Raw genomic sequence first — 14,198 nt, 5'->3', positions numbered from 1 at the left:
CTAAGTGATCCAACTCACAGCCTAGGGGACTTAATAAATCAACGGTTCAGATCATGGGGCTCTTGGTAGAAAAAACTGTTACTTATTCTGGAAATTATTATCTTGGTCTCTGTTTTCTCTTGCATGTGCCTCTACTGCTACTGCGGTATCTGCCTCCAGGGCAGCCAGACAGCCACCAAACTAACCACCTCCATGCTAGTGAAACCCATTGCTGATCACTCAGAGCACACTGCAAATGGGGGGCACATAAGATTATAAGAGCCGGTTACAAGGGGTGAAATATTGGAGGAGGTAACTGAGAGGACGTGACTGCCAGTTGACCTGAGAACTGGACTTCGGCAATCGGAGGCTCCTCACCCCCTCCTCTGTGGTTGGAATGTACACTCTCCCCACCTTTTTCAAGGATGCAGCCTTGACAGAGCAATGTGTTGTTGAGACCATCTAGATGGTATATGTGACTGAACCCAGTTAAGGTTCTACATAAACCTTTAGGATTTGGTGGGCGGGTGTGGAGATCTACTTGTCTTGTGGCCACCCAAAAGAAGCCTCATATGTAAGTTCTCTTGCTTATTAAACCTGCTACCTACCAATCTGGAGTATCTGTCTCTTTCTTAGGTCTCTCTTTGCCCTCCCTGTACAGGGGCTGGTTTCAGATTTCACCTGGTAAGCTCTCAAGGTTATGAACCAACACAAGCTTTCCCCACCTTTGTTCTTTTTGGCTCCTGGGCTTTCTTCTACTTTGCTACAAGTTCATCTATGCATCTACATACTATATAATCAAATATTTCAAGAGAAGTTCTAGGTATTTGTATGACGTTTTCAGATTATCATAACCAGATGCCTCCCCTCTGTTAACCACTGCAAGAAAAACTTCTAATTCCTATTATTTGGCAATGTCACTCAGAGTTATAGCCATGATTCTTAGGATTTGTTCTGAAAACTTCAGTCCTGAAGGTAGGGTGTAAGGGGAGAAAAGAGGATTAAGGTGGATTGAGGGCAAAAGCTCCTTGCCATCTCTTTCAGAAAGGTAGAATGGGACAGAATCTCTCTTTTTAATAGACCAAGGAAGAAACACGGGGAGAGGAAAATATTTCATCCCATATACTCTATAATCAATAAGCAAATGTGTGAGCTCAAAAATTCTAGGCCAGAAATTATGGTTCTAGTCACCAAAGTTTTACTTTATGAAAATCTGAAGCATTTCGTTCTCCACACTGAAAGTGATGCCAGCCAGCCCTGATATCAGTTCCCCTATATTAAACCCAGTATATATAGGGTTAAAACCAAAAGCACCCATCCCCTTTCCCTGCTTCTCTAAGTTACATTTATATGTAAATATTGGTTTCTTTAACCTTTGTATCCTTAAAGTTTATTACAGGGAAACTGATATCCAAAGAATATCAAGAAGCTGAAGCTTCCCAGACCCCAACTCCTCGGCTTTCTGGCACCAGAATCCACCATCCATCAGGGAGGCAAACAACCAAGGACATCCACCTGCGGATTCCCTTATCCGGCCATCCCCCTGCCAGCAAACAGCCTCACAAGGCCAAACGCAGGCTGGTGGGAAAGCACCAACCACTAAAGCCACATGCTCCTGCTCCGTACAAGCAGCCACATTTAAAAACCCTTACCATTCCAGTTTTTACTTTGGCACCTTGGGTAAAGAGAATCTGTGTTTGTAGCCAGTAACACAAGTGGAATCCTTGTTGAAAATGCAAAGCAAATCGTTATTCTCCTGTTCCCTTCAGGGGCTTCCTAGTGCTCTGCTGACCAGGCTGCTGCCCATGCTCTGCCCCATCTGCTCTACAGTCCAGCAGTCTAGACTTCTTTCAGCTTCTCCATTCCACTGGCTCCCTCCTCCTGCTCCTATTCTGGGATCCCTGGAAAGCTTGCCTCTAGCCTTCAGGTAGTATTGCCATATCCTTCAAGTCTCAGCTTAAATGCCCCTTTCTGCAGGGAGGGAGTGGGGTCTCCCTTAACCTATTATTTTCCTCCAAAGGCCTTTCTAGTTCTCCTTCAGAAAATTCATCACACTTTTAATTACTTGTTCCATGTCCGTCTTCCTTGCTGAGTTGCAAACTCCTTGACAGTTTAATCTACTGTAGTGCTAGCACAGTGTTGGGCACTTATCAGCCAAAGGAGTAAGTGACTAAGCAAGCAGGCAGAGGCAAGACAAAAAAAGTCATTCTTTCTTTACTCTGCTTAGAGTCAGGACACAATTTATTGGCATCACCAGGATAAATTTAGCGACCACCACCAAAGGAAGCTGGTCTCAGCCTCATAAAGTGATTATAGAGACTGAGTTTTTAGAGACTCCACTTTGGAACATGGCCTGAATTTCACGACATCATACGTGGTTTGATGACTATATGTTCCTGAATATATTCAAATTATTTATAACCCTTTGTATGAAGCTATCCATCAGAAAATAGTACTTTTTATCTTTTTAATTAGTAATGGGCCAGAAAGTAGTATACTCTTCATATGTTTTAAATGAAAATCTCTACATATAAAACACGAGGTTGATGGGGTTCACGGCAGGCCGCCCCAAGATGCACCACTCTGGTACGTGGATTATTTCGAACTAAAGACAATAAAGGCTCAGAGGACTCAGGAAGAACATTTGACTTTTCCCCAAACTGCCTAAAAGAATTTAACATAGAAGGCCTGTTCCAGGAAGGAGCTAATACCATAACCACAGTATAATGTAAAATAGGTGTTATAGAAAGGCACCAACAAGCCCATTTTTGGCCCAGTGAAACTTATTTAACAAACATTTGTATTTCCATCTCCATGTAAATCGTCTTCCTCCCCTCTGAAACGCCAAACCACTACCCCCAACACCCTCCTTTGCCTTTAGCTAAAGATCATATTTAAGGTAGCAGCTTTGGCCAGATGGCTGAGTTGCTCAGTATTCCTGGGTTTCTCCCACATACACATATTATTAAACTTATTTGATTTTTCTTCTGTTATTCTGTCTCATGTCAATTAATTTGTAGCCCAGCCAGAAGGACCTAGAGTGGGTAGAGGAATTGTCTTCCTTCCCTACAAAGTCAAGGAGTTGGTCGTATCTTAAATACTAGCTACTATTTTTGAGTACAGTACTTCAGTGGCAATAGCTCCTTTAATGATCAGGACATTCCTGTGAGGTAGGGATTGTTGACTTCATTATACAGCTGAGGAAGCTGAGGCCTAGAGAAGTTAAGTAACTTCCCAAACTATTCCCACCATTTTGTGAGAAGGAAGTTCTTCTTTTCTAGAGTTTTGAGATTTCTAAGGACAAGAGGAGTGAGGTGAATTGAAGTCCTTACAGAAAGTTCAAAGTTGGGATGGAGAAAAGTGCTCTCTATTAAGTCATTTACCGGAACAGAGGAGGCAACAAATATCTTTGGCTGTCTTTCCCTATCTGCTGGCGTCTTAGCTGACAATAGTAAGAAAAGCAGAAGGTAAGACATGAAAGCAGTAACCAGCTCCAAGCTTCAAGATCTACATTCAGTCTTGATCAGGTTTCAGGCGATCAGAAGTTCTCCGTTAGCCATTCTAAAAATAAAATAGGGCCCAATTTTTAACACTTGCTTTGTCTTTGTGTACTTTCTCCCCTTTCTTTGGAATTATGGAATCCACATTATGGCATACCCGATTTGCTATCATTTATTCTCCTGTTCTTATAAGTTTACCACTGTCTGCTAGCAAACGCTTCTGCAGATAGCTGCTCTACACAGTCCTTCAGCATGGATCTCCCTGAAATCCAGTGATCATCTTAAATGGTGTACTAAGATGAAGATTTTGCTTATAATCCTAAAACAGCCACACTACACTAGTTGTTTCTTCTGTCTTCCTACTCAGTGAGGCCCTTGGAGGCTCCTCAAGTATGGAGGGTTTAGCTTGCCTTCTTTAAATGGTTCCAGATATCTGACACACTAACTTATCCTATGTGATGAACATTTACTCGTGACATTCAGTAAATCCAACATCTAGTTTCAAAACAGAACTTTTAATGGTGATCAGTAAGATCCTTAATGAAATTGAATCAATTTGTAAAATTTCTTTAAAGTTCAATTTTTTGAGAATAACATTTTAAAAAGCAGCAGTTGTACTTTTGCCCCTCACACAAAATCTTATAAGGAATCCCAAAATATCAACTGACAAAAGCAATGAAGGGGTTAAATATTTCACTATTTTCAGAACCCCTCAAGCACAAATTGAGCACTATGGATATAAAACACAGTAGTCACGTGACTACTACCTATCAAGTCTTTGAAATCAATCTTATATTACAATTCCTGTCAATAATAAATCTTCCTTTGTTCCACAGAATTTCAGAGGTTTACTTTTAGGTTCCTTTATTTCTTTTTCTTCCTATACATTTCAATCATGGGGAGATCTGCCCAGACTTGATGGTAAATAGGCAAGGTGAGGAAATTACCCATGGTCACTTTTCTGCCCACCTGCTCAGTTCTACAGTGGCAGAGCTTGCTGATACACAAAGCACTCAGTCCAGTTTCTCTATCTCTAACAGGCCTTCATGACCTGGTTCTCTCTTCTCTACTCTGTTCTTCAGAGGGAGCACCTTGCACTATCCATTATTGTCTGTTTCCCTGACAGAACTGACGTGACCCATGAAAACAACTGTAGCTGCAATTGCTGCTCTGTATTATCACCAGGGATCTTTGTGTCTCAGGTCTCCAAATGCTCTGTGGCACCCACCACAAATCCCCCACATCATGCCTAGTGGCTTCCTGGAATTTGCTGGGAACTCCGAAAGTGAAAGAAAATCCAGCAGTTCCTGCCTCACAGAGCAGTGTCTGAGAGGTAGAAAGGGATGTGTCCCCAGTGTGCTAGTTGGTAGAGGACCTAAGTATCTGAGGGAATTGACTGAAGGGGCAGAAAAAAGCCTCTTAGTCTGAATTTACCAGGCAATCTGTATCAAGAGGCAAGAGTAGGATAGGCATATGCAGAGGCTGATGTGGAGAAATTCCTCTCAATCAAGGATAACCCATTTCTTAATTAAGGTCACTTCCTCCCAGTTTTTGTGTTTTAGGAGTTTTTCGCTTTTTGGTTTTGTGGTGAGTTTCCAATGTATTCTACATCTTCATAGGAACTTAATGGAAAATGAGAAAAAGCTACACTGGAGGCTGCCATTTAGATACCATTTTTGAACTGAGAAACTCTTTTACACAAATTGTGAAAGATTAATAATTTTAGGTATATTCCAGTGATAAACTGTGTGTAATGTTTATTTCTTTCTTTATTTATACACTTATAGATTTATACCTTATTTAGAAAGAATTTATTAAAGTAAGGTAGAAAGCTGCAAACTTTAGGAAGACCAAGGTTGTGACCACACGTTGTCAGAAAACTGTTCCAAAAAACAAAGTAGAAAATATTGACAGACTTAAAATATTGATATCTATTTAAACTTCAGTATAAGAAAATACAAACAAAATTAAGACACAACTCACAGAAGGGAAGAAGAAATTTGCAAACTTAAGCAAATGGTTACTATCTATAATTAATTCTACAACACAAATTTTTAAAAGACAAATATCCAACAAAAAAATGAACAAAGAATACAAAAGCACAATTCCCAGAAGAGGAAACCCAAATGGCCAACCAATAGAAATCAGGAAAATTAAAACAAGATACCATTTCACGCTCTTCAAATTGGAAAAAATTTTAAAGTCTAACAATATCAAATGTAAAAACGATACAGAGCAACAACAAGAATCTCATAAACTGCTATGGGGAGGTATAACTAGGCTCAATCATTTTGGAAAGCAATTTGGCAACATCTGGTGAAATAAAATGTATATCTATGGATTCGCAGTTCTACCTCTAGGTTTGTATGTGCATAAGCAAATATTATATCATAGAAGAATTTTCATTTTAGCAACATGTTATGGTAGTAGCAAAACACTGGAAACAACCCATGTGTTCATCAATAGGAGATGTGACAAATTTTTGTTCATTGATACAATGGAATACTATATAGCAATAAAAGGTAATAAACTAAAGCTATATGTATCTAGAAAAAAATTCCCAAGTATGTTAAACAAGAAAAAAGGCTCCAGAAATATACAAACAGCATAGTAATAGTTGCAAAATTTTAAACCATGTACAACATTATATTTTGTTTACTGATACATGCATACATAGCAAAAGTATAAAAACATAAATGGGAATGATAGACACCAAGTTTAGGATAATGGTAACCTCTATTTCAGCTGGGTCTTAAAGGATACAGAGGACTTAGATAGCAATCAAGTAGAGTTGAGAGGAATGGGCATCCTGAGCAAGGAAAATAATGTAAGCCAAAACGCTAGGTTGAGAAAGGATATAGTTGTTTGGTGAGCAAAAAGTATAATGCCTGACTAGAGCAAAGAAAGCTTTACTTAGGACCCTACGGCCTTAGCTAGTTCTAAGTCAGACAGGTGCAGCTATACAAATATTTATTATACAATTTATATAACCTCCAGAAGACAAACGGTCAGCGAAAAGAACAGATTCTACCTTAAAACCAAAAATTCAAGCAGAATACAGCCAGAAAAATATATGTTAGTTTTAATTTTTATCTCTATTAAATAAACTTTAAGTAGATAGTCCCCAATTTACCCATTATATATTGGCCCTCATGTCTATACTATTCATTCCATGCTGCCTAAGTTGTGTCCATACTTCAATTCTGGCCCCTTGGACAAATTTTTTCAACAGGTTTCTGAATAGGCCAAGCAATTCTCATTCAGAATAAGTCTCATGCTTATCTCAGCAATTTTATGAAGGATGTTTTGAAGCTGCTTTTAAAATCCGTGCTAATGATCTATTAGTTGTTTCTAAGGTTTTCCAGCTAACAAACCATCAGTGAACTAATAAGGTAAAGAGATTACAGAACTTGAGGGCAGTTCTATTATTAATAGAACAATCTCTAATACTTCTGCTTGCTACAGAGAAATTTATCAAAATAAAAAAATGCAACAGCTCCAATTTCTTCAGCTAGGTTTTTAAGAGGCTTACCATTCAAGTCATTTCCTCAAATATTTTCTAAAATCTAAGACAGCAATAAAACACCTTGTTAATGAGGTAGTTAATATTTACTGTACCAAAGATACTTAGTTTTCATCAATATGATTCTGTTTTTGTCCACCTTAATACTAGGGCCAAACAAGATATTTTAATGTGGACTTTTTTTTTTTTGGTGAGGAAGATCAGCCCTGAGCTAACATCCACGCCGATCCTCCTCTTTTTGCTAAGGAAGACTGGCCCTGGGCTAACATCCGTGCCCATCTTCCTCTACTTTATATGGGACGCCACCTCAGCATGGCCTGACAAGCAGTGCATCGGTGCGCGCCTGGGATCGGAACCCGGGCCTCCAGCAGCGGAGCGCACGCACTTAACCGCTACGCCACGGGGCTGGCCCCATAATGTGGACATTTTTATGTCCCTATTGTATTGGGGACTGCCTACTTATTGGGGCTGTTTTGATGAGTGGATTTTTTTTTTTGAAGTATAATTGACATACAATATCATATTAGTTTTAGTTTTAGGTGTACATCATAGTGATTCAATATTTACATACATTACAAAATGATCACCACAATAAGTATAGTTATCATCACCATACAAAGTTATTACAATATTATTGACTATGTTCCCTATGCTGAGCATTACATCCTCATGACTTATTTATTTTATAACTAGAAGTTTGTACCTCTTAATTCCCCTTCACCCTCCAACCTCCTCAATGAGGGGAAATTTTGACAAGACCTTAAAAATAAACTATTAAATTTCCAAATTGAGAAAAAAAATCACATTATATATGAAAAAAATATCCTAATCTTTCCCTGAACCTCCTTCCTTACTGAGGCAACTACCTTCTGCCCAAAGGTGGCAATCAACGATGAAGTAAGGTCAGAGATTAGACTGAGGGTCAAAGGCAGGGTACAATTCATGGATGGGATAAGATGGGCATGGACCATTATCCGGGAGACAAACCACATATATAACTAGGAGATAATGTTTACCATCACACTTGCTTGTCTTACCAAGGGCCGCTCTAGGGGAAAACTTCTAATTGTCTGCTAATAATTTACTTGCCACTTCAATAGTCTGCATCTCAAAATCTGTGATTTCTCTCAAAGTTACCCTTCACTCTCAGTTAGAAAGAGCAATCTGGTGCTAAATAATGGAATGTTTCTCAATTTGAATATCAAAAGGATAGTACCTCTTCTTTTTATATGCTCCTGATTATGTATTTATTATGCAGTGCAATGGAGTATACTTGTAGCCACAGTATTATCTCTGTTCTCAAGCTATAGACTGCACAGAAAATTCCCCACTTCTAATTGTTCTCTCAGAAAATGATTTCATATGTTTATCATAAAAATTTCTTCTTGGGACCAGCCAGGTGGCGGAGCAGTTAAGTTTGAGCACTCCACTTCGGCGGCCCAGGGTTTGTAGGTTTGGATCCCGGGCACAGACCAATGCACCACTTCTCAAGCCACAGTGTGGTGGCGTCCCATATAAAGTAGAGGAAGATGGGCACAGATGTTAGCCCAGGGCCAATCTTCCTCAGCAAAAAATGAGGAGGATTGGCAATGGATGTTAGCTAAGGGCTAATCTTCCTCACAAAACAAAACAAAACAAAAAAATTTCTTCTTGATGATTTTAGGGGACCAGGCCAATATCTCCTTAACTGCTATTGTAGTTTTAATGGACTTCTGCCACTTATAATATATGATATACAATACATATAATACAGTTATAAAATTTTCAAACAACCAAGAAATGAAGAAAATGAATGTATCAGGTAATTGATGTGATCAGGAAAATCTGTTGTACACATAACTTGCTAATAATTTTTTCAAAAATAGCAGTTTTATATTTTGATGAGGCCATTTTCATCTAGCTTTATTACACTCAAAACATACAATGGAGAGGCAAATTTTACGATTCTAAATTATTATAAGATTTACACTTGCATTTACATGAAGTTCAAATTTTTATATGAAATATACTCCCAACTTAATACTGTTTCAGTATTATATGTGAATTACGTAATGTATTCTACTTAGAATAAGTAATTGATAGGTTACCACACAAATTATTAGTTTCAAAATGTTTACAAGATGCAAATATACATATACATAAATATATCTATGTACAAATGTACACACAGACATAGAACATCAGCCTATAATTAAGCATTGCCCCCTTCAGAGTAGTCACTCTGGGAAGGCTGCAAACTTATTCTAACAATGTTGCCATTATTTAAAACCATTTTTAAACCACCCTTTTGAAATTGCTGTCATAAGCCTTCAGGATAACCTTTTAAATATCCTTAATAGTGGTAAAATCTTAAAGATAGAACTGAAGTTTGCAGCCACGCAGAAATCATCCTGTCAAGTTTAGCAAATTAAATAGGTGTTCAAACTGAGTTACACAGTTTTTATTTAAAAAATACATTAATTATTAACATATTCAATTAATGTATTCATTATTAATGTATTAAAATACATTAATAAAATACATTTTCTATTTTAAAAAAATACTTAACCCCATGGCCTAGTGGTTAAGTTCAGTGTGCTAGGCTTCGGCAGCCCAGGTTGGCTCCCAGGCACATATCTACACCACTTGTCCGCAGCCATGCTGTGGCGGCAACCCACATACAAAATAGAGAAAGATTGGCACAGATGTTACCTCAGGGCGAATCCTCCTCAGCAAAAAATATATATATATACAAACAAAAAACAAGTGCTTAGAAAAGTGATTCTAAAATCATGTTTTTATGTTGCTTGTAAACTGACTAAAAATTTCAAAAGATTCAAAATAACTGTGGCTAGCAGTAGCATTTTTGGTGTTTAGCCTCCTAAAGTGACTACTTGGAAGGACCATGCTCTTCAAAAACATAAATGACAGCATGTTTGGGGGAGAGGGCAATGTTTTTTCTTGGCTCTATAGTCACACTTTGAAGTCACACAGCAGCTTTCTTCCATGGAATTTAAAATATTTTCCAAACATTACTTCGTTAATTCTCCAAATATCCCTTATGAGAGAAAGGACAGATTATCATTCTTCTTTCAGATAGCTGAGTGAAGGTGGTGTAAGTGACAGAGAATTGTAAATGTTTATTAAGTCTGGGCATACTGTGCCCTAAAATTTGTGCTATGTAGTTAGCAAAATTTAAGTGAAATTTTTTAACTTGATGCTGCTTAATAAAAAGGCATTACATGAGGTAGGCATGTTATAAAATATTACAGACATCTATTATAATGATTGTTAATTCACTGCATAATTGCCTGGAAGAATCCCTGCCTGATGTATGAGAGCTACTTACTAAAAAAGCTGGTGTCTATCCTCAGATACACTCATAAAAATCGTACCTAAGTCTATTTTACCAAAAAAGCAAGCTTGTTTCAAAAAAAAAACTCTTCTTTGAATTTTAGAAGAAAAAAATATCTTCGCTTTGAAAAACCAAATATATAAATGAAAGAAAGGAAAAAAATGGGGCAATACAGATCTATTGGCAAAATCATTTAAGAGCCAAACCCTAGGGAAACTGGTAAATTGTAGATGGCTCCGGAGACATAAGAAAGCACAACATAAGAGCCAGCCCTGATGGCCTAGTGGTTCCAGTTCGGTGTGCTCCACTTCAGTGGCCGGTTCCCAGGCCCGGAACCACACTACCCATCTGGCAGTAGCCATGCTGTGTCAGCACTCATAGAAGAACTAGAAGCACTTACAACTAGAATTTACAACTATGTACTGGGGCTTTGGGGAAGGGAAAAAAAAAAGAGGAAGATTGACAACAGATGTTAGCTCAGAGCAACCTTTCCCAGCAAAGAAAAAAAGAAAGCACAACATATAATATGCACATGATTACTGAAATTATTAAAATGAGTATTCTCCTAAATTTTTGAAATTATTAAAATGAGTATTCTCCTAAATTTTTAATTCTTTTGTATGAGCAAAGAAAACCTGCTGCTCCATATTCAGGGATCCCTAGGAGCTGGCCTCCTCCATTCTAATTATTCATTAAATATATACTTAGGGTCTCTGCTATGGTAATCACTAAGTATCCTTGGGCTCCCAGTGGCACCATATTTATATAGGAGATTAAAGATTTGACAAATGAAAAACAAAGGAATTTAGTCCCTACTATGACTCCAGTGATCCTGTTCAACAACTGAAATGATTCTGGTCTTTTACGTATCCTTTTAAAGGTACTATTCCGGGAGTCCCAAAGAACTCAACTGTATTTTTTAAGAAAGGTTTTAGTAATTAATAAGTAAATAAAAATATAATGAGTATCAACAGGCACTTGGCACTCTAAATTTTGTGTGAGGTTGAGTGACCTGGCCGAGGACAACTCGCAGTCACACAGGTTCTAATCACAGCTCCCACAAGGGCTGACTGCTTAGTTTTGATATAATCACTTTTCCTCCTGGGTGCCTCAGTTGTCTGGTCTATAAAACGGCGTAATTTAATAGTAACCTGCCCACATCAACGCTCCTTTGAAGTTAACTAATGAATGCTTTCCCGGGTGCTCTTGAAAGTATTAGATGCTACAAAAATATTGAGTACTAACTCGAAAAAGAACACGGTAATATAAGCATGTTAGTGCTAATTATAGCACTAATAATAATCCCCCTCCCAAAGGACCCTCTCCCCCCTCCGCATTTCAGGGCTTAGTTTTGACCTCTGCCAGACAGAAAGTCTGTACCCTCGGAACCCAAGGCTGCGACAAAAGCAGCTGAAACGCCGATACCGAAATGGACCAGACAAAAGAAAGTGGATCTGTGCGGAGGGAGGCGGCCGCGGAGGGGTGTGCGGGCCCCATCAGCTCTGAGGGGAAACGGAACGCAGGTCCTCAGCTCCGACCTGGGTGGCGTCCCACACACGAGCCCGTCGCCCACCGCCCGCGCCCTGCCCTCCGCTGGACCCCCGCCACACCGGCGCCGTCCGGGCTCACGTTTCCAGGCTCCCGTAATTCCACCCTCTCCCGGGGCGCGAGCTGAGGCCGCCGCCGAGAGCCTCAGGCGCGCAAGTTAAGAAGCCGCCGCCTCAACTGAGGCCGGCACAGGGACGGCCGAGCCAGCCGCAGCCCAGCCCAGCCCAGCCCTCGGCGCCTCCTCCCCTGGGCGAGCGTGGGGCCCGAGCCACCGCGGCCGGGCAGGGCCGGCCCGCGGCCAGACCCCCTCAGGCAGGCGCGCCCCGCCGGGCTCCGAGCCGCCGGCCCTCACCTGCGTCCCCGGCCTGGAGCCGCCCGCTCCGCGCCCCCTCCCGGCGCGCCCGGCCGCCCGCCAGCAGCCCGGCTCTGAGGACTCCGGCGGCGATGCCGGTTCGGCGAGACGGGAAGCGACAGGAGTCAAACCCCGCGGAAAGCGCTCGAGCTGCGCCTGCATGCCAGAGCCCCCGCCTCGGTCCCGGCGCTCCCCGGCGCCGCCGGCCCCGCTCGCTCACCTCCGTGGGTTCCGGCCGGAACGGCGCGTGGGCGGCGCCGCGCCCTGACCTCGCGCAGACCTGCGAGCCGCGCAGGCCGCCGGGCGGGGCGGGACCGTGGGAAAGTTGCTCCCTCCTGTCATCCCCTCCCCGGGGCAACAGAAGTTGCTGTGCCTCCATCTCCCTTGGCCTCATTCAGTCAGTCCGTCCTGGGGTTCCGAGCTCGAGCCCACCTGCTGGGTCTGTTCTTGCTAAAACCCACAGGCGTCCCCGCGACCCATCTTCAAGCCTAAGACTCTTCCTAAGGCACCATCACTACCTGGGTTTAGTCTTCCCTTCTGATATCGCTATCTTTGTTGCTTACCTTCTCGTGCCTCAGGTTCCACCTGTGTGCAACCGGGATTAACCACTCAAGTGTTCTAGACTCCACTCGACAGATTACAGTTCGTAGGTGAACTGATGACCGGAGGTAAATCACAAGTGCTTATTCAGGTAGCGAGAGGGCCGCTTGGAGTCAATGTTGACTTGTCAGCGGGTCATAAACTCTGGATTCAGAGCAGTGAAAATAGATTATCAAAAGACTATAGATACAGCTTGGCATATAAAAAGCAAGTTTTATTAGTTGGCTTGAGGAAGGGGAAGGAAGGTGGAGGGAAACTCATAAAGACTGTATAGCTTTCTCTGCTCCGCACAAAAATTTCCATTTGCCTGAAGTGGCTTATTTGGAGCTTTGTCCCAAGACTAGGGCTGTATTCACTGATTTCCCACCTGAAAATCTGGTGAAATCAATAACAAAATATAGTGTGAGCCCTGACAGTTGGTGTTTTCTTTTTTGTAATGCAAGTGCCTGACTTAAGCTTTGCCCAGGCATCCACTTCAAAGCGGCATTCACTTCAAAGAAGGTCATCTCAAAGAATAAACACATTGCCAGCCATAGACTAGATAAAGAGCCTGGCCACCTTCCTCCACTGAAGCTCCTTTGTTTTAGCGATCTTGGTTGAGTTTGATAACCAACCATTTAGGCCACTTATTTTTTCTCATCTTGCGCTTTAAATTCCCACCCTTATGTTTTTAATTCACCAGTAAAGAGAGAGCTGTGAAACCCTAGGCACCCAGCACTCCAGACCCCAGTAAAGCAGAACCCCTATGCGCATGAGTGCTCTCCCCTCCAGGCAACCTCGCTATGTGGCCCAGGTGTGCTGTGTAATTTCCAGGTCCTGTAAGTAATAAACCTTTATTTTTTTCAAAGTTTCCTTATGGTTTTGCTGAAGGGTAGCTTGCAATCATAAGAACCTCAAGGGCTGGTCGCCACAATATTGGTTATTAATAGGCTGACGCTGGCACACAACAATTCTTCAATCCCTAAAACACGTAATAGGAAAAAACCTTCTTTCAAAGAAAAGCATGATATTGTGAAAATACCAAAGAAGACTTGAGATTCATGATTTTTCAGCTACATGGTCTTGGGTAAGTCACCTTACTTTATTTTTTTTATTTATTTTTTTTTTTTTTGTGAGGAGGACTAACCCTGATCTAACATCTGATGCCAATCCTCCCCTTTTTTCTTGAGGAAGATGGGTCCTGAGCTAACAACCGTGGCCATCTTCCTCCACTTTATATGGGACGCCGCCACAGCATGGCTTAACAAGCAATACGTCGGTGCACACCGGGGATCCGAACCTGCGAACCCCAGGCCACCGCAGCAGAGCACACGCACTTAACAGCTTGTGCCACCAGGCCAGCCCCCACATTACTTTAACTCC

General features: G+C 41.2%; 1 protein-coding gene across 4 annotated transcripts in view; it reads right to left on the bottom strand.

Moving 5' to 3' along the window:
• RNF180 (ring finger protein 180) overlaps positions 1–12,513 on the bottom strand; it is a 246,372-nt gene extending 233,859 nt beyond the window's left edge. For 2 of the 4 annotated variants that reach the window (XM_087443320.1, XM_087443322.1), the window contains exon 1: positions 12,237–12,353. The gene's annotated coding sequence lies outside the window, so the exon portion shown is untranslated. Of the gene's footprint in view, positions 1–12,236; positions 12,354–12,456 lie in introns of those variants that run through there. The other 2 variants (XM_087443321.1, XM_087443323.1) reach the window with 2 other exon arrangements.
• Positions 12,514–14,198: the final 1,685 nt, after the last annotated feature.

This window comes from Ceratotherium simum, chromosome 18 (assembly GCF_057802395.1).
Source record: "Ceratotherium simum simum isolate JZ-2026a chromosome 18, ASM5780239v1, whole genome shotgun sequence".
Classification (NCBI taxonomy): domain Eukaryota; kingdom Metazoa; phylum Chordata; class Mammalia; order Perissodactyla; family Rhinocerotidae; genus Ceratotherium; species Ceratotherium simum.
Note: the sequence above shows the minus strand (reverse complement) of the source record. Positions and strands in the feature narration are given on the sequence as shown.